We start from the raw sequence: 26,252 nt of genomic DNA, 5'->3' as shown, positions 1-26,252 counted from the left end.
GAGAGGGGATGCATAAAAACCCCCGAATAATGGAAGAAAAGAACAAAACGAGAATTTTGAAGTGCGCGCCATGAACGCGCCAATCAGCAAGCGCCAGCGCCGCCGCAACAAGGAATCCTGGGAAAAGGTGGCAGCACACTGTTCGGCCAATCAGGGGAGGACACGCAGGAGACAAGTGGCGAGATGGCCATATAAGGACATAGCAGAGGCGGGAAGCGAATGGGGGTGCGCCACGGGAGAGCCCAGAAGGTATAAAAACGGGGCGCACAAAGAAGAGGGGGGAGGCAAGAAACAGAAGACAACCAGGAGGCGGCCGGAGCACGTGCGCTTCAACGAACGAGCCAAGGGGACGCGGCCAGGCCATCGACCACGCCATTTAAGCCTGGGCGGGAGCGGGCCGACTGCGCATCGGCACCGTCACCCTCGGTGCACCACGAACCTGTGTCTTCGTGGCCCCAGCGGCATCGGTCGGGCACCAGCGGCCAGCGTCCACGCTCCGTCGACGTTCGTCTCGAAGGCGCCGAAAGGCGACGTTCGTGCCAAGCCTACCTGAGACCTCCAGCGGCAGCGGCTACCAGGGGGTAGCCACCGAGGAAGCACGCCGCCGAAGGGATGACCGCGCGCGTTGAACGCCGGCATCAAGGACCTCCAGCGAGAGCGGCTACCAGGGGGTAGCCACAGAGGAACGAAGTGAGGACGCGCGGAGCCCTGCTGACGACAGCAGGGTAGGCCAGTCCATTAGAGACATATTCGTAGGATACAACTAGGGAGGTGTAGTGAGAAAGAGATCAAGTAGGACTTGACGTAATGAGTGAATTTAGCCTGAAGGTGTAGGACGTTATTGTAGAGACTTTTGAGTTTTGATTTGAATTGTATATTGAGCCGTGAAGTTAGTTAGGGGTTTGTATTTGAGTTGGGTTTTGGGTTAGTTAGAGATGTGGGTGTTTATCGTTTCTGTGTAGTTTAATCATTGAGTGCTTTGCGTGAGGGTTTTTTTTGTGTGTACATTAAATGTGTGTTATGTCAAACTCGCCAACGGCCTCCTCGTGTCCATTGCTCCGACCTGGTTAAGACCACCCCACCATCTGTTCACGTGACATCCACTTTAGGCCGCAGATGTCCTGTATTTGCTGGCCGAGTGCAACAGCGTGCGTGGGAAACGCACTATGAGTGCATAAGAGAGAGGGTGGGGTCACGTGACCGCAGGTGGGGACACATGTGTGATTGGGTGGTTCCTGCGGCCAATCAACTTTTTCTATTAATTGTGTAAAGGGTTTTTCTCTCTGTCTTGTACGCCCCCTTTTTTGAGGCGGGGTTTTTCTTATCAAAACCGGAGTGTTGGGTTTTCTCGAGGGTCGGACGAGAGGGGATCTAGTTCAGTATAGATCTCGGCCGAACAGGCTGCTGCGTGCAGAGTGACAATGTAACCGTCACTCTGACCTGATGTAAACTTGGAGTAATGTAAATAATGTAAATAAACCTAATATCCAGCAAGGAAGGCAGTCCTCATCTCTCACCCGCTCCAAGCATCGGTCGTCGGTCATCGGAGCGAGCCGAGATCGTGCTCTCAGCTTGCGCATCAAAAGAACATCACTATTTCGTCTCCATCAGTTCGCCAAGAAGATGGAGAGGCGAAATTTAACTCCATGTAAAGATGGTGGTAACCTACAATACTTTATGTCACTAATATGCGAATAAAACTAAAGCCATAAAAAATCAGCTGAAGAGGGGCTCAGAATAACCTACAAGAGCGACCTCTGTATGGCCATCGTGGCCATATGAATTGGGTCTTTCAGAGGCACACAAATGCTAAGGACAGTAGTTCCTTGATTTTCTGTTATACTCGACCACCGCATCATGCGATGGCCACCAAACGCCCAAAAGGTTAAGGCTGTCAAAACCAACAGCAATAACTCCAAGCTCCGAAATGCCGCCGTGTGTAATCAGAACTCACGACCTCCAATTTTTCCCCTCTTTCTTTCTTTCTTTCTTGACTGCCAAACTTATTAAATATATATATATATATATAACAATACAGGCTTGGCAGCTGAGGTATATTAAATTAGAACCAGCAAGAAAAACCTAACAATATTTAATACGATGAGATGGTTCGGCTGTGATCCAACCTTTTTCGAGCCTTTTTCCCTTGAAAAAGGCTGGATCCCAACCGAGATGTCATAATAAATATTTTTATGTTTTCGTGGTGATTGTAAATTATATATACGTATATATATATATATATATATATATATATATATATATATATATATATATATATATATATATATATATATATATATGTGTGTGTGTGTGTGTATCGGGGGTCTTCTTCAATGGGCCAGTTCAGCGTACCACATAGACGCTAGCAATTGTCCAGTTTCTTAGATTATTTATTACCCAAGAGTTTCAAAAGTAGGCCCTTTCTTCTTTGGGGGTTGCTTTAGAATACCGAGAAAAACGCTTATACACACTTTTTAATGAGAGGGCTTCCCTTTCTCGTCACCGTCGCCAATGAGAACTCTCGGGGGGAGTAAAAGAGCGGGAGAGTAACAAAAACATGTCGTAACTATACTACAGAAGGTGGGAAAAAAAAGTAGGCCCTTTCTTCTTTGGGGGTTGCTTTAGAATACCGAGAAAAACGCTTATACACACTTTTTAATGAGAGGGCTTCCCTTTCTCGTCACCGTCGCCAATAAGAACTCTCGGGGGGAGATAAAGAGCGGGAGAGTAACAAAAACATGTCGTAACTATACTACAGAAGGTGGGAAAACGAGGAAGGGAGAGAGGAAGGTTGTAAATGGGAAGGAGGCACAGTTGCGGCATTGATACACAGAAAACAGACGTATAAGGTTCAAACAATGTGCGTCTACAGAAAAAACGGCATGCTGCGTAGAGAAAGAAAAAGATACATAACATTTGGATAGTCGAAGCTCGAGAGCCTGAACACAAATGCTCTGGACGGCAGAGAAGCACGACAACCTCTGCCTACTGGTGATCAACGGTAAAAAAGAACGAAAAACAGCATAGGTTTATGTCGCTTTGATACCATCTGTAGATGCACATTCTGTAGACGCACATTGGTTGAACCTTATACGTCCGTTTTCTGTCTATCAATGCCGCAACTGTGCCTCCTTCCCATTTACAACCTTACTCTCTCGCTTGCTTTTTTTTCCATATTCTGTAGTATAGTTACGACATGTTTTTGTTACTTTTCCTCTCTTTTATTCTCCCCGAGAATACTCATTGGCGAGGGTGAGGAAATAGGGAATCCCTGGAATCCAAAGTGTGTATAAGCGTTTTTCTGTCAATTTTATGACAACCCACGAAAAAGAAAGGCCCTCCTTTCGAAACTTTTGGGTAATAAATATACTAAGAAACTGGACAAACGCTATCATCTCCCTAACTATTTAGCTGTATGTATATATATATATAAATATATAAAAAAATATATATATATATATTGCAAGGGATATAGTTGACCCTCCGGTAGTAGACCGAACGTTGTTTATTGGCAGGAGCAGAAGCAAGGCGAGCGCAGGTACAAGCGTACAGACGATGGCCGAACACACGCGCCAAGCACCTTCTGCCGTAGTTCTTCTTCCACTGCTACCAGCGTGCGCGCATACCGTCGTGCGTAGATTGGCCACGATCGCATGGCACTCTTTCTTGATGTGGCGCATACCCGGATAAGATGATGGCGTTACATGAGCTGCTCGTTATCCTTGCTACACCAGGCGGTCGTAGTAGGGCTTCAGTCGTTGAACGTGGACTGTTTCACGCCCCGGAGGCGAAGATCAGAGGAGGGGGTGACTGGTTCCACAATGTAGTTCACGGGCAAAGTGCGGGCGATGACTTTGTAAGGGCCATGATATTTGGCGACAAGTTTAGAGGAGAGACCCGGTGTTGGGCAGGCAACCCAAAGCCAGACATGTGAGCCGGGTTCAAATGTCGGAGGGGTGGTGAAATCGTCACGGCGATGCTTCTGGCGCTGTTGGTCTGCAGTTGTAAAGGAACGGGCGAGTTGGCGACACTCTTCCGCTTGCTGCACTAGTTGTGAAACCGGTTTAAATTCTCTGGCGTCAGTGTTGTAAGGCAAAATGGTGTCCAGTGTAGAGGTCGGCTCGCGTTCATAAAGTAGGAAAAACGGAGAAAATCCTGTCGTTGTCTGCGTAGCCGTGTTGTATGCATACGTTATGAACGGAAGTACGAGGTCCCGATTGGAGTGATCCGACGACACGTACATTGATAGCATATCTCCCAGGGTGCGGTTGAAGCACTCTCTGAGCCCATTGGTTTGCGGGTGGTACGAGGAGCTCGTGCGGTGAACAACGTGGCATTCGGCGAGTAGAGTTTTCACAACGTCCGATAGGAAAACGCGGCCACGATCACTCAGAAGTTCCCGAGGCGCTCCGTGACGAAATACAGTTATGCAAAAGAAAACTGGCGACGTCACGTGCCGTGGATGCCGGCAAGGCAGCTGTTTCGGCGTACCTTGTGAGGTGGTCGACCGCTACAATTATCCACCGGTTACCGGTAGCCGTTAAAGGCAGGGGCCCGTACAGATCGATTCCAACGCGATCAAAGGGTTTCGAGGGGCACGGTAGTGGTTGCAAAGGGGCTGTAGAGCGAATAGGCGGTGATTTGCGACGCTGACACTCCGGACATAAGCGCACGTACTTCCGCACGTAGGTATACATGCCCTTCCAATAGTAACGTAGGCGTAGTCGCTCGTACGTTTTGAGGACGCCAGCGTGCTCGCAACTCGGGTCGGCATGAAAGCCGGAGCAGATGTCGGCACGCAGATGGCGTGGGATAACCAAAAGCAACTTGCGACCGTCCGAGTTGTAATTCCGACGATAAAGCAGCCCTTGACGCAGTTGGTAGTGAGAGGCTTGTCGCCGCAGTGCTCTGGGTGCGCTGAAGGACCAGACAGGACGCCGATGATGGAAGCTATTCATGGGTCCTTACGCTGCTCGGCAGTCATGTTGGTGACACTGAGCGACGACAAGCTACAGTCCGCTGTGGCAAGGTTAGACACGTCAGCCGGGATTGGAGAGCGGGAGTGTGCGTCAGCATCCGAATGCTTACGGCCGGAACGGTAAACCACGCGGATATCATATTCTTGCAGGCGAAGAGCCCACCGCCCAAGACGACCTGAAGGATCCTTCACGGAGGCGAGCCAACAAAGCGCGTGGTGATCGGTCACCACGTCAAATGGGCGGCCATACAAGTACGGGCGGAACTTCCCAAGCGCCCATATTATGGCCAAACATTCGTTCTCTGTGACGGAGTAATTTGTTTCCGCTTTCGTCAGTGCTCGACTTGCGTACGCAACAACATACTCCTCACAGCCGGATTTCCGCTGAATGAGCACGGCACCGAGGCCAATCCCACTCGCATCAGTGTGCACTTCCGTGGGGGCCGACGGGTCGAAATGCCGTAATATAGGCGGGGATGTCAACAAACGACGCAGTGTCGCAAAAGCCTCATCACAGCATGGTGACCAAGCAGAAATGCCGCTGTCGTTACCGAGGAGCTTGGTAAGAGGTGAAATAATGGTCGCGAAGTTGCGAACAAACCGTCGAAAATAAGAACAGAGGCCAATGAAGCTCCGAAGCGCCTTCAGTGTGGTCGGCTTCGGGAACTCTGCAACGGCTCGAAGTTTTGTTGTGTCGGGGCTGATGCCGTCTTTGGAAACGACATGACCCAGGATGGCAAGCTTGCGTGCGGCGAAGCGGCATTTTTTGAGGTTTAGCTGCAGCCCAGCATTCGCAAGGCAAGTCAGGACTTGTTCTAGGCGAATCAGGTGTGTCTCGAAATCGGGGGAGAAAACGACTACGTCGTCCAGGTAACAGAGGCACGTCTTCCACTTGAGGCCACAGAGGATATTGTCCATCATTCTTTCGAACGTGGCGGGGGCGTTACAAAGCCCAAACGGCATAAGGTTAAATTCGTAAAGGCCGTCTGGGGTTACAAATGCCGTCTTTGCGCGATCAGCCTCGGCCATGGGAACTTGCCAGTACCCAGAGCGTAAGTCGAGTGACGAGAAAACCTCCGCTCCCTGCAGACAGTCGAGCGCATCGTCGATACGCGGAAGAGGGTACACGTCTTTTTTTGTGATGGTATTCAAGCGGCGATAATCAACGCAAAACCGAATAGAGCCGTCTTTCTTCTTAACCAGAACCAGTGGTGAAGCCCGCGGACTCTTGGAGGGGCGAATAACACCTCGTTGAAGCATATCTGTGACGTGGTCTTCAATGGTTCGCCGCTCTTTCGGAGACACACGATATGGGCGATGTCGAAGTGGAGCATGTGATCCTGAGTCGACTGAGTGCGTAACAGTAGACGTGCGGCCCAGCGAGGTTTGCGTGCAGTCAAAGGAAGAACGAAACTTCGAAAGCAATGAAGTAATACGTTCTCGCTGGGTTGCATCCAGATTGGCGTCGATGCAGTGGGCAAAGGCATCGGATGGCAATAGCCCGGGCGAACATGGAGAAGCACTCAGTTCACTGATCTCAACATGAGAAAGATCACCTGGTACGTCAACAACTAGACGAGAATCTACAAGCTCTGCGAAGCCAAGTGTTTCTCCCTGTAGAAGAGCGCACGGGGTCGCTGGCGGATTGGTCACCAACATAGTGGTAGTGCCATCACGCACAGCCAAAACGGCGGAAGGTAGTGGAAGGCATTTGCGGCGAAAGAAAATGACAGAAGGTGTAAGCAAGACAGTGGCGTCGGGGACAGAGGTGCGGGACAGGGGCACGATGACGCAGGAGCTGGGTTGGACGTCGGTTTCTTCAGCGACGAGTAATTTTGTAGCGGCATTACAGGAACCGTCGAAAAGAACAGAAGAAAGCTCGACTTCAGCACGGGAACAATTAATGATAGCGGTATTGTGGGAAAGAATGTCCGACCCGAGGATGATGTCATGAGAGCAAGCTGGCAGCACGATAAATTCAATGGCGTAGGAATTGTTCTGGATGACGACACGAACTGTGCAAGCGGCTAGCGGCTTAATGGGCTGTGAACTGGCGGTGCGAAAAGAGAGTCCAGAAAGGGGCGTCATGGCTTTTCGAATAGAACGGCAGAGGTCGGCGTGGATGAACGAAAGAGCGGCTCCAGTGTCGATGAGAGCAATGGTAGGGACACCTTCCACAATTACGTCGATAACATTTCTAGGCGAGAAATGAGGACTTCTAGGATTCGATGGCGACGCAGTTCTTGCCTCCGGAACTGCGGCTTTTAGTTTTCCTCTTCGGCATTAGTAGGGCGGCGACGCATGGGGGACACCGAACGGCGACGTGGAGAAGCTGAACGGCAGCCAGCGAAAGTTGGATGGTCAGTCGGCTCAGGGGGCAAATTGTACAGCGCTGGTTGAGCGGCATACGGCGAAAAGTAAGGGGTGGCGTAAAAAGGCGCCTGGGGATAGCTGGCTACGGGCGACAATATGCGGCGGCGACAGTAGCGAGCGACATGCCCTGGCATGCCACATGCAAAACAAATCGGACGATTGTCCTGCGTGCGCCACGCACCCGTTAGCTGGGGACTGCTCACCGGCCATATCGCGGTCGTGCTGGTAATGAAGCTGGAGCACGGGGCGCTGATGGGAAAGGAAGCGACAAGAAAGGAAGCGGCAGGTGGGCATACAACAGGTCGGCGAGAGAACGAAACAGGCTGGTGCGATAGCCATCCTGCTACCGAGGCGTAAGTCAGGGGCGCAGCTACGGGCAGGTTATGCTGAGTCGATGGTAGTGCATCAGCGACCTCTTCCTTGATGACATTCTGAAGCGAAGGCGCCAGGGTGGAATGCGGGTCTGAGATGTAGGGTAGGAGGGAGACTTGGCGGGCCACCTCTTCCCGAATGAAATCTTTGATTCGCGCAAACAGCGCAGGGTCCCCTTCATATACTGCCTCCACACTTGATACGGGCTGCTCCCGAACACAAGCCTGCCGTGCGAGGGCTCGCTGCTTGCGCAGCTTGTCGAAACTCTGGCAAAGACGGACGACGTCAATGACAGTTCGGGGGTTCTTGGATAGTAACATCTGGAAGGCGTCGTCATCGACTCCCTTTAAGATGTGTCGGACCTTCTCTCTTTCTGCCATGGAGGGGTCGACGCGTTTGCACAGGTCGATGACATCCTCTATATAGCTAGTGAACACCTCTCCAGCCTGCTGTCCTCGCACACGTAAGCGCTGCTCGGCTTGAAGCTTCCTCACCGAAGGGCGCCCGAAGACTTCCATGAAGTTACAGCGGAAGGAGGACCACGTCTTGTTGCGGGATTCGTTATTATTCCACTACGTCTCCGGTGAGAGAGAAGGGGACATTGATCAATTTGTTCTTGTCATCCCATCGGTTGTGGTTACTCACACGTTCGAACATGGAAAGCCAGTCCTAAGGATCATTTCCGCCGGTGCCGTTGAACTTGGGTGGATCCCGCTCGCGCAGTGCGCCCGAGCAGATGACGGTTGGTGCCGCCGACGAAGGCTGCTGGACGGATTCGTGGTTCATCGTGGACAGCGTTTGGTTGCGTAGCTCTAGGATGGGACCGAAACACCTGACCTCCACCACTTGTAAGGGATATAGTTGACCCTCTGGTAGTAGACCGAACGTTGTTTATTGGCAAGAGCAGAAGCAAGGCGAGCGCAAGTACAAGCGTACAGACGATGGCCGAACACACAATCGCCAAGCACCTTCTGCCGTACTTCTTCTTCCACTGCTACCAGCGCACGCGCATACCGTCATGAGTAGATTGGCCACGATCGCATGGCGCTCTTTCTTGATGTGGCGCATACCCGGACAAGCTGATGGCGTTACAAGAGCTGCTCGTTATCCTTGCTACAACATATATATATATATAATATGAATATATATATATATTTATATAATTTATTTATATATATTTATATAAATATATATATATATATATATATATATATATATATATATATATATATATATATATATATATATATATATATATATATATATATATATATATATTCTGGAGGTCGTGGGTTCGGATCCCACCTGGCGGGCATTTTTTCTTCACTTTCTTTCTTTCTTTCCAAATTCTTAATCTGTTTCAATGATCTGCCACATCCTCCCCTTTGCTTTCCGAGGTTTTCTCGACTGCCAACCCTTATTTCTGTGGTATTTTCAACGAGCCCCTCATTTCCTATTCTGATTCGCTACATGCATAGCGAGGGCCTCTGTTCTGGCAGTCTTGTTGCCAAAGGGAGCTTAAGAGGGTTCAAAGCTGGTCGACCACTCTGGACATGTCGTAGACACTCGAGTCACGACCCGGGGGTTAAAAAGAAGGTCCCCTTCACCCCGATTAGTCCGAATGGCGCTGGCTACCACCCCCAAGCACAGGAAACAAATCTACCTAACATAAATACCCCAGAAAGTGAATGGGAAAATCGCCCCGCCGGTAGCGTAGTGGTTATCGCACCAGACCGGTATTCTGGAGGTCGTGGGTTCGGATCCCACCTGGCGGGCATTTTTTCTTCACTTTCTTTCTTTCTTTCCAAATTCTTAATCTGTTTCAATGATCTGCCACATCCTCCCCTTTGCTTTCCGAGGTTTTCTCGACTGCCAACCCTTATTTCTGTGGTATTTTCAACGAGCCCCTCATTTCCTATTCTGATTCGCTACATGCATAGCGAGGGCCTCTGTTCTGGCAGTCTTGTTGCCAAAGGGAGCTTAAGAGGGTTCAAAGCTGGTCGACCACTCTGGACATGTCGTAGACACTCGAGTCACGACCCGGGGGTTAAAAAGAAGGTCCCCTTCACCCCGATTAGTCCGAATGGCGCTGGCTACCACCCCCAAGCACAGGAAACAAATCTACCTAACATAAATACCCCAGAAAGTGAATGGGAAAATCGCCCCGCCGGTAGCGTAGTGGTTATCGCACCAGACCGGTATTCTGGAGGTCGTGGGTTCGGATCCCACCTGGCGGGCATTTTTTCTTCACTTTCTTTCTTTCTTTCCAAATTCTTAATCTGTTTCAATGATCTGCCACATCCGCCCCTTTGCTTTCCGAGGTTTTCTCGACTGCCAACCCTTATTTCTGTGGTATTTTCAACGAGCCCCTCATTTCCTATTCTGATTCGCTACATGCATAGCGAGGGCCTCTGTTCTGGCAGTCTTGTTGCCAAAGGGAGCTTAAGAGGGTTCAAAGCTGGTCGACCACTCTGGACATGTCGTAGACACTCGAGTCACGACCCGGGGGTTAAAAAGAAGGTCCCCTTCACCCCGATTAGTCCGAATGGCGCTGGCTACCACCCCCAAGCACAGGAAACAAATCTACCTAACATAAATACCCCAGAAAGTGAATGGGAAAATCGCCCCGCCGGTAGCGTAGTGGTTATCGCACCAGACCGGTATTCTGGAGGTCGTGGGTTCGGATCCCACCTGGCAGGCATTTTTTCTTCACTTTCTTTCTTTCTTTCCAAATTCTTAATCTGTTTCAATGATCTGCCACATCCTCCCCTTTGCTTTCCGAGGTTTTCTCGACTGCCAACCCTTATTTCTGTGGTATTTTCAACGAGCCCCTCATTTCCTATTCTGATTCGCTACATGCATAGCGAGGGCCTCTGTTCTGGCAGTCTTGTTGCCAAAGGGAGCTTAAGAGGGTTCAAAGCTGGTCGACCACTCTGGACATGTCGTAGACACTCGAGTCACGACCCGGGGGTTAAAAAGAAGGTCCCCTTCACCCCGATTAGTCCGTATGGCGCTGGCTACCACCCCCAAGCACAGGAAACAAATCTACCTAACATAAATACCCCAGAAAGTGAATGGGAAAATCGCCCCGCCGGTAGCGTAGTGGTTATCGCACCAGACCGGTATTCTGGAGGTCGTGGGTTCGGATCCCACCTGGCGGGCATTTTTTCTTCACTTTCTTTCTTTCTTTCCAAATTCTTAATCTGTTTCAATGATCTGCCACATCCTCCCCTTTGCTTTCCGAGGTTTTCTCGACTGCCAACCCTTATTTCTGTTATATAATATATATATATATATATATATATTATATGTACAAGAAAAGAAAACTTTGAACAAGGTAAAAGCACGGTTGTTCCAACGATTCAGCAAAGAGACTTGCTTTCGCCAGGGCAATCTCTCGCCTGGCTGGCATATATATATATTTGTATAGATCAAATTAGGGTCACCACGAAAAACATAACAAAATTTATTGTGACGTTTAGGCTGGCAACCAGCCATTTTCAAGTGAAGTACATATGTTGAATACAGGGTATATGTAGGCTCGCAGGGAGCGCTGTGAGCACGTGGACACATTATTTGAGAAGTGTGCAAGAAGGAAGTACAGCAAGACACAAGTGGAAAGAAACGCACTGCACGACTGGGCGCGCAGGTAATCCATCTCAATATACAACGCGGCGAAAAGAAAAAGTGAGGCACTTAGGAAGCGTGTTTCCTTCATCCACCGCCCACCCAGCACAGCAATATTAGGAAAACTAAACAAATAAGGAAGGGGTACTGGGTATCTCACTCCAAAGGAGCGGAAACAACCTGCCGCATAAGGCGGAAGCGTAGAATCGAAAATTAGTCATCCAGACACTGGGGAACGCAAAATGTCAGAAGGCGACGTTGAAGTTCAAGAATGCAGGCGGGAGGATTAGCGAGGGGGCCGCGTCCTCAAAGGAAAATGCGGCCGCTTCCTGAGGAGACAAGATAATAGCCACAAATCGCTTATCCGTGGACCGCGCCCCGGGCACAAGGCGGACAACGACGACCCCTCGAAGGGTGCCGACGCCAACAGAGGTGTGCTTGAGCAACCCAAGAAGAGCGCAGGTTGTGCGAGGAATTTGAGAAATGACACACAAGGCAGGAAATAAACAAAGAAACAGCACACAGAAAAAAGCATTTGAACGAGTCCACGGCTCATGACATGAAAAGTATATTTACAGCAAATTGTTAGCTTACATTTCATATTCTTGCAAGTAACAGGGGTTTGCACATTATTAAAAAAGTAAAATAAAGATGTGACGCACGTACAAGAACAAATCTCCAGTGATCTAGGAAAAAAAGACACTTCGTAGCGGGTCATCAATTGCAGTATAAATTCGCACACAGCAATCTTTAAACGAACTGACAAACGAAACAGTACAGAGAACACACGTGTACAAATCGTAGAACATGGGCAACGATAGCAGTGAACAAAAAATAGCTTACAAAGTGACATTTCGGGCAAAAGAGCAATGAAGCATACGGAGAAAATAAGTTATTCACAACACTAAACCGAATAGTGCTTGGAAAGTGTAATGATGGGATACAGCAAGTTTTCGTGCAGGAGAAGCATTAAAGCATGCCGAAAAGTAACCTGCTGACAATGATGAAACATCCAACGGTTGAGAAGTGGTAACGTGCGAGACGTTCCGCTACAAGGTCTAGGTTTGAAGGCACGACAGCCTTCCCTGAGACTAATTGATACCTCTTGTGAGAGTGTTATATTTGTGAATCAGATAAGATTCGCAGGATTCCCTGTCGAAATGGGTTTTAATTACTGATATGAGCACTGTGGCCTAAATTAGTTGAACGGGTGTTCCAAAGAGTTGATATGTTTTGAAAGGGGGAGGTAAGGTTTTGTTTTTGCATCGGATCTGTGATTATTGATGCGAGTTCTAAAAGAATTTTCAGTCTGTCCAATATATTGCGCACCACAATCACCACATTCTAGCAGGTAAACTATATTTGCAGCGTAACAATTAAAGTTGCCCCTGATCTGCATGGAAAAGTCAGATTCCCTGCTCTGAGCGTTTGTTGTTGGTGTCATTATTAGACACAATTTGCACCGGGGTTTTCCACATGGTGTTGAACCTGTGAAACTAGTTTCTCTTGATCGAGATGATGTTACAATTTCTCCGATGTTTCTCACGTGAGGATGACTCCTGAGGATGAGCAGTCATCCGGAAGGACGACTCCTTCTTGTAACATTAGATGTAGCCTCTTTATATATAAATACACCTCACGCCGGTGGAATAGAATCCGTCATAAGAGCCTACGAAAATTCACAAGGGGACAAACCTATTGACAGCAAGACTTTGGCCAAACTGTTAACTTTATTACTTGAAATAAAGAATTTTGAATTCAATAGCCAGCACCACGTCCAAAAAGGTGGCACATCTATGGGGACAAAAACAGGCCCAAATTATGCATACATATTCATGGAAACCCTTGAGACACAGTTCTTTAAGAACTTGTCAAACCATTGTGTTACAAGCGGTACATGGACGACATTTTCTTGGTTTGGTCTCATGGTGAGGAAGCCCTGAAACAATTCATATCCGATTTCAACAGTGATCACAGTGATATCTCATTCTCACATGAGTATTCAACTTCTACAATAAATTTCCTTGACGTGCAAATTACAACTAACGGACACAGACTGGATACTTCTGTGTACAGAAAACCCACCGACCGACACCAATACTTGAACTTTCACAGCAGCCATGTGAGACACTGCAAAACAGCCATTCCATATAGCCAAGCCCTACGCTTCCGCAGAATTTGCTCTAACCAAAATGACTTCGCTTCTAACTATGATCAGCTCCGCATTGACCTCGCACGACAAAAATACCCACTACCACTAATTGAAGATTCAATCAGGAAGGCATCAGAACAGGAGCGTTCTAGCCTTTTTAGGGAACGTGAGACCCGAGAGAGTGTCAGTCGTCGCCATTCAATGGCAAACCAAAGCCTTTGGCTGGCGCAGTTGATACGATTTTGACACAGGCCAATCCTCTGTAGCACTGATCTAGGGTCCTTGGAAATGAGCCTCTGGAATGCGTCGTCGTCCACTCCTTTTGGAATATGTTTGGTATTGTCAGCTTCGGACACGGACGTGTTTGACGCTGCCAAATATCCAGAACTTTTTCAATGTAACTAGTGCAGTTCTAAGCCAGCTGTGGCGCCCGAGAATACTGGCGTTCTTCCACGGGCAGTTTCCGTAGAGCGGGTCCATCAAAGCTCTGAGTGAAGTTGGTCTCTGAAGTGTGCCCAGTTCTTGATTGTTCCTACGTGGTTGTCATAGCAGATGAGCGCATCTCCTTTTATGGAAAATATGACGTTGTTTTTCTCTGTAGCGTCACCCCTTTTGCTGTAGGTGGTCACTCGCTCGTAACAAGACAACCAATTTTCCCCGTCTTAGTCAGCTTTACTGCTGCAAAACGCAGGGTCACGCCCGCGGAGCGCTCCAGCGCAGTTGACCGATGGTCTCTGCTGGGTGGTTGCTCGCTGGCCTCAATCGGCGCGATGGGCATTGGTAGCTTCCGACTGATGAGTAACAGGTAGTGCGGCGGTTCACGTCCAACCCCGCACGTTACCCAATCCCAAGGGGGTTTATCGGACTCCAAACACAGTCAGTCGGAGAGGGATAGAGAGCCAAGCCGTACAAGGTGAACTAACTGGAGGGTTGTAGTTGTGAAGTGTGATCCCATACTGGTAGTGATAGCCGCCGGGCAGTGCCTCATACACTGACCAATCAGGAAGGATGGGAGCGCCACAGCACTTCAATCAATGTTCTTCACAGAAGCAATGACGGCGTGGTGACTCAAATTATTCGAACTTGGTGGGTAGCGTCTACGGTGAGGGATGCGTAGGACAGCATCCCAGACTTTAGATTGAAGGACTAGCGAATGGCCTGGTCACCAAACCAAATTGGTCTACCTTGATATCGTTGATCAGAACGACCTGCCACTACTCCGGTGTCACTGCGAACACCTCTGTTAATTCTACAATGTCAATACCGTCGCGTCGAATGTTTTACAGGGTGTTCGCGTGCCAGAGCAGAATTTGCTCTCGTAGATGAAGAGCATCAGCTATATCACCTGCAGCTGTGTGGTGCGTTGGAATGTGTTTGCTTGAATTTTCAGAAACTGTGTTGCTTCATCGCTCAGCTTTGGGAGGAGCGCCGGGAATATCTTGAGGCCATGTAGTGCTGTTACATGACCTGCTGGCTTTTGGACGTACTGGGGATAGTCGGTAGTGTGGTTAGTGCCCCTGACACTTGACGCCCGGCATGAGTGGCCTCGGGCTGCATTGTCTGCCACTTCATCACACTCCAAAGACTTATGTTTTGTTGTCCAGAGGATTCAAGTATCAACTGTATTTTTCTCTTCTTTAAACAATGAATAGGCACAGAACTACAGCCTTTTTGAGAGTTACGAGCCTCCGTATGTGAGTTAGGGAGGATGTACGGATAAGTAACTAGATGCGCGACAAAATAAACACAGGAATGAAAGAACTTGCAGATGAAATCTACATTTAAGTCTTAAGATGTACGACGTGATACCGGTATTTCGACTCCCATGGAGGGTGTTGGAACAAAATTGCTGAATTGACGATACATGTTTCACGAGCACTGATGTTCAGCAAAGGGAAAGGAAAGACGAAAGGGAGGAGAGAAAGAGAGAAAAAAATTTATTACACGCCCTATATTTTGTTTTATTTTAGTTCGTTTAGCATGCCGTCGTTTGAGAGACTTTTCATTTTTGAGACACTTTGGTCACTCCTTTCGACTCACTTTCAATTTGGCCAAACAACGATGATACCGGCATGAGTTTCGATGGAAAACACGCTGTGGTGGCTTTCTGGGTATGTCATTACGCTACTGAGCTCAAGGACGCGGGTTCCATTCCCGGTCGCTCTGCCTGTTTTGACGATGGACGAAGAAAGCCAGAACGCCAGTGAGGCGAGAATTTAGCGCACGTTACGGATCTTCGGGTTGTGGAAATTAATCCGGTGCCCTCTAGCCTAGCGACAACTACCAGCAAACAGCAAACTATTACCGTCATCACGGACTCACAACAGGCGTGCCAGCTTTACCTACCAGGCGAATATCTCTGCAAGCGCTCACACTTTTTGAAAACGCAAAACTCTACCAACCATTCACATTGTTTCGATGCCTGGTCATGCCTCCTTCCCAGAGAATTAGGTCTCTCACGCCGCTTGTCGGTACATTTTACATCTAGCATTCCCAATGGAGGCTGACGACACACCTCAAATTGCCCGCCACCGAGTTGCAAAAACTTGCCCGGACGTCTCATATCATCTTTGGGAACGCCTCGTTTAAACCGCTACTCACCCATCATTGAACACACAAGACTTACAAACCTGGCGCCGAAGTCAAACACAGACTTACTACAGTACGAAAATTGTACATCAAAATTTACGTAATATTTTCCCTAGGACTGCATAAAATTCAATGCAACAAACACGACCTATAACCTCGTATGAGAGGGCGTCAAACATCGCAACCCGATTCCATCACCTACGTTTCAGGCGGGGGGAGCATGGTCTTACCAGCTTCCAGCTCGAGGGTCAGGAACACAAAATCCTGGATCCTGGTGGTCCTCAAGGCAACCTGGACTGAGACCACCCCTGACACTTCTTTCGCCCAACCCTTTCCGTCAAAAAGAAAAACTAAATTATGTCCATTCCTTCCTCCACTACTGCGCGCATTTTCCTCAGAGTGGCTTCATCACACGAATCACCCAAAAAGGATATCTTCTATGTTCCGGTGCAGGGCAAGAGATCGTGCCCACCCAGCATGCTGCAGCCGACTGGGCGGTAAACGAACTTCCCTGGGCAGGCATGACACCTGCTGAAAATGCGCGTGTTCCTTGCGTCTTTGCCGTAGTATTATTCTCCTCGTTTCGACACTTCACTTGCCATTGTGCTATATTCTAGATTTAGGCGAACACTCGCATCTCAGTGTCTCGTTCGTAACTTCCGGGTGTAATGGCAGACGTATTTCCGTAGACGCTGGATGAGCTCGGCTCTAAGTGGACTGCTGGCAGCCACGGGGAGATCCAAAGATGAGCCTAACACAACTATCGCGTTATTATATAAAAACCAAGAATACTATCAGGTTACACCAGAAGCGGCCTTAAACAAGAGTATCAAGTGAATTTTATAAAAAGACCGGTTTGTGCTGAGCAAAATATCGATTTCATTGCCGACTCCAAAAATATAATTCACGTCATAGAAACTTAATCCCCCAGAAGTGTCCCGCAGAAACTTTGTGTCCCGCAGAACGTGTTAGCACGATCTAACTTGGTGATTATGACGGCTGTGTGTTTGTGACGAAAGGGTCATGGTTTGGGCCTGTTGGTGATGCATAATGGAAACTGAAAGCGCAAATTCGACACGGACACAGAAAGGGGATAAGAGAACGAGCGCTACAACAGGACGTCCTGTTGTCCCTTTCCAGGACTTCCTGGAGACAACAGGACATCCTGTTGTCCCCATTCTTTGTCCGTGCCTAATTTCGGCTTTCAGTTTTCATTGTTTGTGACGGTCCACAAATACGCAACATTATCATTGCACGCCTATCAGAAGAAATCGTGCTCGGTGTTTTACAGTCACATTTTACTCGTAGCGGGGCCGGTGAGTAGTGAAACCTTTCTTGTCATGTCCGCACGCCAAAGGTTAGGCCATTGCATACAGGATATAAGCATTGGATGAAATCCCGCGATGAACCAGCGAATTTGCCGAACGTGCGTAGGAAATAAACTGCCATTCTCGCTCCAGGAAGCGCCTGGCATCCACTCCCTAGCAACGGCAGCAATGGCCGGACAACCAAGGCCCTACGACACGTCATCTCCTAGCGAGCAGTTATTTGCGTTCCGCAGATGTTGCATTCTTCCTAGCGCGGCAGCATACAATCGGAAGAGGCGGGGTGGGGGGAGGGGGTAGGGCAGGCGCTTTAGCCTGGCACTCGGAGATTTTCATGGAGAAGCCTTAAGAGACCTATTTTGTTAAAATCAGAAATCGTACCACAAAAAAAAAAATTGGCATTGCGGTTGCGAATACATTCATAAATTACGACGTTGCAAGAGGATTTCATCCTTCGTCTCCATAGTATGAGGACGATACACTACTACTGTGCCACATTGCATTTTTAATCCTTAGCCTTCTTTTGTCATCGATAAAACGACAGTGACAATAGTAAAGCCAACAGCGCCGCCGTTGCTATCTCAGCATGATTACAGTGCGGCTTGCTGATTACTTTAAATACCTTTAGTAGCCCTTCCTGTACGCACAGCTGAGGCGCCACACCTGTACAATTCTTCTGACGCTCTCCCAGAAGTACTGCATTGCTGGTCAGGCGCCAACATCAGGCACCAAGCTTATACAGACATCCGTATTTGTGATACGGACCAAACGCATACAAATCATAAGGTACACCACTACACGATACTCGTCTATACCATGGCAATGATGAGGTACACGTCTTTATAGCGTTCGCTGGACCACATTACTCTGAAAGGACACTGTGCTATATGAACACGTTGCCAGCTAGAAAGGACAGCAATATGCCGTGTTTGTTTCTTTCTTTGTTGCGCATTACCACTTACGATACTTACCATAAATAAAAAAAAAATTCGGGTAAAATATGCCAATTACTGAAAATTTCTATTTGTAAATATAAAAATTCTAGAATAATGATTCCCACGGAGCCGCTAAATATTAGCGCCCATGATTTGAACATAAGCACACATAACGTGCAGAACCCCGACTGGTGTGAATTCGTCAAGTGTGCTCCCCTTCTTGCCGAAGTATTTCTCGTGGAGGGACAGAGACATCAGGGCAAAAAGGATGGAAACTTGGTGTACCAAAAAAGAGGCCGCGAAGTAATCTGCCCACAACTAAAAAGTAATGAAAGCGAAGACGAACAAATGAATAATACAAGGATTATAAAGTTGTAAATACGTGCCGCCTTTTTTTTCGCCTTCAAAATGTAGTGATTGCTTGAGCAATGCTTCTACTGTCATTTCAAAGCGAAGGTCGGATGAGGTGTTCCGATAGCCTTCGAAGTTTTCTCGAAGAAGTGCGTGAATAATGCCGCGTGTTCGTGGTTGGATAATTCCTGAGAATACCGCGATTTTTTTTCCTTAAGTCTATTGCTATGAGGCTGTTTCTGAGCTTTTTTAATATTGTGGTATAGTATGATAGAATTCAGGTTGTCGAACAGGAACCGGAACAAAACCAAAAACCGGAAATCAAGCATAATGTTTGCCATGAACACAAATAGATCCGAACCCATATTTGTTCCGCAATTTGGAACTGAACCCGAACGGGAACAAATCGAAGCGACCGTTCCAAACCATCTTGAAACGTGCGACTCCTTGTTTTCAATTACCGTGGTTTATCTTGGGCCCCAAGATATTTTTGCCACTCGTGCGACCGCACGAGCAAATTTTTTGCGTAGTCTGGAGTCGCACAACTCGCCCGGCTGTCTTCTTATAATTACCCTAAATGTATTGTGTAGTTTTGCGTGTGTACTATTAGTTTGCGTTAGATAGTACTAGAGTCCCTCAGTGCTTTTCTACGTCAAGAAACTCCAGCCGCAGTTTTATATGCGACACAAGATTTTGCTAGGGTCGCCGCTGGGAGCGTGGGGGCATTTTGTGCCGGCTCCACCTGCAGCTTCTGCCAGTTCATGGCAGTGGTCGATAGCCCAGAGGAGATTCTGCAATCACTCATATTTAGCTTGACATAAAATGGGGTTGCTGCATTCGCTTGTGAAAATATTTCCTTCGCTTAGCTATCCCAGATATGAATGGCTTGATTGGGCCAGTCGTTCCTACGCAGGAATTATGTATATACGTGTTGTTGCAGACGCCTTTTATATCGTGCTATTCAGCGTAAGATTGCGCTTTTTTAAGCGAATTTTTTTTTTGGCGACTGGTGACCCTGGCGAAATTCTTGAGGTTAGAACCGACCAAATATGAGCGGTGCGGCCAGTCCTGTGGCGACGCCGTTCACACAAGTTAAAAACAATCGGATGGTCTACGCAACCGGTGTTCGCCGTGGTTATGGTATCAAAACTAGACCTATACATTAAGCACGTTAACAGCTTATTGAAACTAAGTTCCGTCCTGCACGCTTATCGCATAAAGCTGCGGCAAAATTTCAAACGAGCGAGTGATGAAGCTTTCGAAACGTGCATACAGGCTGGTATCTAGTAATAAACCCAGCATAACTTCGAGTTTTCCGCTACCCTGTGTTAATTTATCGTAGAACGTGAACAGGGTAACGGTACATGGACACTGCGTGAGCGAAAATGCGGGTCACGTAATATTGTGCAGCCACTCAAAATACTCAGGAAGCTCCTATTTCGAAATCCGTTGTGGTCCCACAAATGCCTCTCCCTCTCGGGCAAATCACACTACCACTTGGATGTTGCATGCTTCATATTTTTAGGGCGTGCTGCTATGACATACTATACTCGCAAGGCGTAGAGCGAGCACAGCACTGGGGACACTTGATCTACTGAAACTAAGCCGCGTTTGAAGGTCTCTAATCAAAAACACAGGCATACCTGTTTGATGATGATGATGATGATGATTCCTATTGGTTTCCCCTTTGAAGCGGGGTGATGACATGTCATCGTACCAAAAAGGACTAACATAACCATGTTTTCACTCTTGGTTTAATACTTGGTTTAATACTTGGTTTATGAGCTCTCTGCTGCTGCTCCACGATAGATTTTTTTAGTAGACTATTAACACGAGTCAAAATGCCTCACATGTCAATCTAAGGAGACACTAGTGCCGCGAAAACAATATTTCAATGCATATAGTGACGGTTTCAAGGACGTCTTCCAAAAAAAATACGCTTCTTTGGAGAAGACGTGTTTCCGCAATAAAGTTTAAAATCGTGGAACAGACAGCGCAGCGATGTCACGTATCGAAGGACAATTTAGGGCTCCGAAATAAAAAAGCATTATTTAAGCTAACTTGATAGATTGATTGATTGATAGGTTGATTGATTGATTGTGAGGGCAAACGAGACGATTCTGCACAGGCGACGAGAGGCTCCGTAGTGGGCGATTCCAGAATAATGTAGACCACCTGGAAAAGTTCAACGCGCGGCTAAATCTTGGAACACGGTGGCTTTCGTTTTTTGCCTCCATCAGGTACGTAGCTATGGGAATGGGAATCGAGCACGCGTCCATGGGGTCTTATGGAGCGTACTTTTCCTTCGCAATCAGATAGAAAAGCAAAAACGTAAAATGAACAGTCTGCAAAGTGACTTGCCGAGAGGAGTATTGGAGAAAGTATTCCCGCAAAGCGTGCTTTGCATTCGCTAGTGTGGGAATGCGTTTCTTTCCAGAAACATCTGTACAGACCGGATCATTCTTTGTGAGATAACAAGACTGGGTTAGTGATCAGCAGGCTCCACCCCCTCCTTATCTAACAAGTATGTTGGGTGTCGCTTATCACAAAAGCATTAAACTCGCAATCAGCTCAAAACACAACATACCTCAGCCGGGCGCGTTCACGCCCTGGTAACCAAACAACGCCTGCTGCCCTAAATGTTTTTCGCAGATATGGACATGCTGTGAGTCAAAAGAAAATCAGACGGCTTTTTGTCCGCTATGGCACGTTTCCACTGCTCGCGCTTATCGGCGTCCCTTGGAAAGGGAAACGAGGGCTGGCTGGGCATCGGTTAAACATTTTAACCGGCCAAATCGGCTGGCTTTAACTGGGTAATTTATGGTCTACTTGGTATCCTCTGTTTAAGAAGAAAACCCATAAAAAGATGTATAAGCGTAATGATACATTATAATAATATAAAATATTTTCAATACGCGCCTCGTCTTGCCCCCCACATTTCTGGCGAGGCAAGCAGAACTTCATCGCAGCATGGTTGCGGCAAAAATCTTATCACATCGTTCCTCAGTTACGCTATTTCTTTAATTAGGATCTTCAGGCCTCGCTGTGATTGCAAATAGCGCTGATTATTTATGGCTTAATTACCCGAGAGTTTGTAGGATGGTGTAAAATGCTGTAAAGTAGTGTACAGCGGTAAAACGTTGTGCTTGACTCCTCGGCGTATTTTATAATGGAAATTTGTATTAGGGGCAAGGGTTGTCAGAGGCGTATTAACCTGAAACAGCACTAAAACAACGGGACAATTGTTTATCAACGCCTCGCGCTAGAAGGTGATGCGTAACTAAAGAACACATTGGTACACTCATTTTTTAGACTCGCACAAGAAACTTTCATCTCCGTGGGTGAAAACTCACACCAAAAGAACACACGGGGCACTACGCTTGCGATACGTCGCGCTAGAACACTTCGTGCTTCAAAGACACGGTTCTAATACAGCAAAGCTGCTAACTTTTATTTCCAACATTTTCATCTCTGTGGGCAAAAAGGCCAAGGCACCAAGATTACTCTTGTACAATGCGTGCTTCGTCCCCCCCCCCCCCCCCAATTTTCACGTTACTGGAGACAGCATGTTTTTTTAGAGTAGGCCGTTTCCCATAAGTCTTGGCTAGCAGGGTGCATTTTTTATCGCCTAATCTCCGAGCATACTTGCATCGTTTCCGGTCATGACGTAAGGAAGGTTATGTGAACCCGAATAAGATACTCTACATCCTTGCACCTAGTTTCAACGTGACATTTTGGTTTTATTTCGGTCACATGAATACAACCGAATACTTGGTTCAGGCAGAGAGACAGACAACGACCTTTTTCGAAGGCCCCGAGGGACTCCGATGCCCCCCTTTTTCAGGGGTGTGATGAACAGCTGGCCGCTCCCACGTAAGGACTGGAAGGCCAAGCTTCCCACCGCATCGAGGGCTCTCTGTACAGCCCATAACTGACGTGAAAACTCGCAGCTTCGTTAAAAATAAATCACAACTTAATCATGAACGCAAAAGACCGTACGGTTAATCGATCAATAGCCCACCTCTAAAAACAACTGAGACCCTTTCTTTCGTACACCTATATGCGGACTGACGTCACGGTACGCCCAACGTCTTTGGCATGTCCGCCCAGTTTCACAACACAATAAGACGTATGGCGTAATATCGTCTAATTATCTAAAACTGCGAAAGGAACCTGTCGTTGCTGGAGGATTATGTGGTAGCCTTGCTTCGTCGACGCAGCGCAAAGGTCACGTCTGTCCCCCAGTGTGTCCTAACAGCACCCCGCGGAGGCTTTGGCGACATTCAAACCCCTCGCAAAGCGTTACGGTGGAGTTTATGGAGTAGAAAGGCAGCGAAAGACTGATCAAACCAATCTTCGTCAAGTTTCTTTTCCATTTAAAAACTCCTAAATTAAAACGTATATTCCGGGGCAACATATCGCCACCGCTGTCAGTTATGACCGCTGCAACGTCGCCTTTCCGTCAGTGATGCATTGAGCAATCACCGACCATGTAGGTCATGGTACTAAAAAGACAACGAGTGATCGCTGAATTCGCCAGCCCTTTTCCAGGGTTTTGCTCTAACGGTTCCAGGCAATTAAAACCTGGTTTTTCCTCTCTTCTGTGAAGATCAAAGGACCATCGGCGATATTTTCTAGTGGAGGATACGGGAATGTATAGTTCGTGGGCCACTCAAATGGGCTTATCATTTTGTGATAGGCGAAGAAATGTGGTGCGAACGGGCATGCGGCTACTGCGTTCCTGCCTGCCGATCTGGCTTCAGAGCAGCGTCGGCCGCCCGATGCCCTCTGATCTGCGGTGGCTCCACTCGCGGTAGCCTTGTCCCCGTACACAACTTGGCCAGGAGTTTCATGGCCAAAGAAACATTGAAGGGATGTGCTAATACTATGGCAGTGGAACTGCAGAAGCATATAACCCGAAATCGCATCTCTGATGCAGTACATTGGTTCCGGCTGCGGAATGCCTGATGTCATTGCACGTCAAGGGACAAACACGCCAGCAAAGCTCCCGGGCTATGTTGCACACGGGGACACCGAAAGACATAATTCAAGCACCTTCATACTGGAAAGCACAACTGCGATTCAACACTCCCTAATTCAGCAAGAGCAAGTAAGAATCATGTCAGAACTGATACCGAGAAAAGCGGGGAAGGCCAACAATCTCTTCATACTAAACATGTACTGCAGACCAAAGCACAAGCAAGTCTTAAATCGATTTTATTATTAAACAGGCCGTCACCAAATAATCGCCAGGTAACCCGCTCATTGTGGTCGGAGACTTTAGTGCCGCGCACACCGTTTGGGGTTTTACCTATTTCAACCCAGTGGAAGCTGCTCGAACCAGTTGGAACCTGAACGAAATGGTGCTCCTGAAGCGAACCCAAAGGCTTGATCCGAACACGAACCGACACCGAAAATAATTTAGGTGCGACACCCTGGCAGCATTCCGCTACCAGTGATACCAGAAGATCCTTCACTGAGTTTGTAAAATGTGCGTTCACCCACGTGTTGCAACTGCTGTTTTTAAGCTACAAAATTATGCCCTAAACTGTAAAAACTTGGTGCAATACGGTTGTCCTGTCAAGGCCTAATTGGAAAACTGCCACCTGTGTTTAACCGCAGAGAAAATAGTACACGGTTTTGTAGGTCGCCGGTATTGTGGCTTTTGCTGAGACATTTCGAAAGAAACATGGACAAAGAATATCAGCCTGGCGCCATCATCAATCTTGTTTTTTTGCAGTTCCAGTGTTCCGGTATTCGTTTGCGTTATTCTTCAGAGATTATGTGAGAGGTTTACTTAGCCATCCTAAAATACAAACCAAAACTTTCCTAATACTGCCGCTGGTGTGCAAGGTGCGCGTAGTATCTCAGAATAATCGCCCATTCGCTGTCTGTAATGTGCGACTAAGTCTGTTGACATTGCTTCTGCTGTATCTGTTTTCCCACGCGTTCTTGCCTTCTCTGTCCAGTTGACGGTGTAGTGGCATCATGATGCTCTTAGGGTAATGTATTGTTGCCCTTTACAGTAAAAAGGCAGATTATGAACTGCATATGCCGAAGTTGAAAAGCTGTTTTTAATAAGTTTTTGATTATTTTTACAGTTAAAATGAAATGTTTAGGCTGTCTAGTGGTAACAACACCGAACTGTCTCCCCATTGGTTGCGTAGTGCTTTTGAAGACAAATGAACTAGTAAAATACTTACGAAAGAATTAGGATAACATAAATTGATGTGACTTAAAACTCTAAGAATAATAGTATTCTTGCGCGTGAGAAAATGTGGCACATATATTTTATATTTTGAAAAGTAGGTAAGAGTTTAAAGACATGTCTGAAGATTGTAAAGTTTGCACTTACCAAAATGACCTTGGAGGAGTTCTTTCCTTGCTCGTCACTCATGTGCATAGACAGATGCTCAGCGTGGTCAGATTGTCCGACAAAAAAGTTCAAGCGCTGATCTGCAAGAGATTAGCATTGAGCGAGCTACAGCTCCAACATGTCCACCAAAAGGTCAACTTCAGCCAATCTCCTTCGACAACCTCCCAAGCAGCATTAGGTTATAATCACTGACTGGAAACCGTATGGGAAGGCATTTGCGCCTGAGCTGCCGAACAACCTTTGGCGAAAGACTGCTCGCGCCCCAAGCTAACGGTGACCGGTAGCAGCGTAACACAGAAATCGCATCGCAGGCCAAGTTTTATCTAAGCGATAAAAGCATGCGGCCTATGAAGCGTGCCTGTCACGTTTAAACATGTCGGCCAGAGGTAAACAGGCAACAGAGCCGCAAACAGTATTTACCAAACTGGTTACGCCACCGCGTCGCGAAACCAGACAACATGGTATTTGAAATAACGAGTGATAACATGGGACATTTGCATGTCCTAACACAGCCCTGGCTCTCTTTCTTTTAAATGCAGAGCATTTATTTAACTCACGATGCACCCAGCGTTGTCAGCGTGCCTCGGCGTCCGCAACAGCCATTCCAGGTGCGTCCTCTACCCCACTCCTCCTCTCCCACATCACGCTACCATCCTCGCTCTTGACAACAGGTCCTCACCCCTCCCCCTACACTATATAAAAAATAAAACTTACCGGCGCCTGGTTTCGATCCCACTACCCTGCGGGCGGAACGCAAGGTATATGGTGCTCTAACCACTGCGCCACAAAGCCTACACTGAATGGAAGGCTACGAACGCGCCTTATATCCTTGACTCATTCAAACTACTTGAAGAAGCTGCTGATACAACGCATTCACTACCTGTGGGCGGAAGGCGAGGTACATGGTGCTCTTCCCACTGTGCCACAAAGCCAACACAGAATGGAAGGCTACGAACGCGCCTTATATCCTTGAATCATTCAAACTACGTCAAGAAGCTGCTGATACAACGCATTCACTACCACCAACTCCCCAAACACTAAACGTTAACGCAATACACCCACCCCCTATGCGACGCATTTACCCGAGTCCCCCTCGCGGAGAGATGGGCCCTTTTTTCTTGATGGCGTATGTGTTAGATAAGTTACTTTTTCGGGCGACAGTTTTTCAGCAAGT

This window comes from Haemaphysalis longicornis, unplaced genomic scaffold (genome assembly GCF_048455015.1).
Source record: "Haemaphysalis longicornis isolate Haplotype H1 unplaced genomic scaffold, Haemaphysalis longicornis Haplotype H1 scaffold_15, whole genome shotgun sequence".
NCBI classification, from domain to species: domain Eukaryota; kingdom Metazoa; phylum Arthropoda; class Arachnida; order Ixodida; family Ixodidae; genus Haemaphysalis; species Haemaphysalis longicornis.
This window is presented reverse-complemented; position numbering follows the sequence as displayed.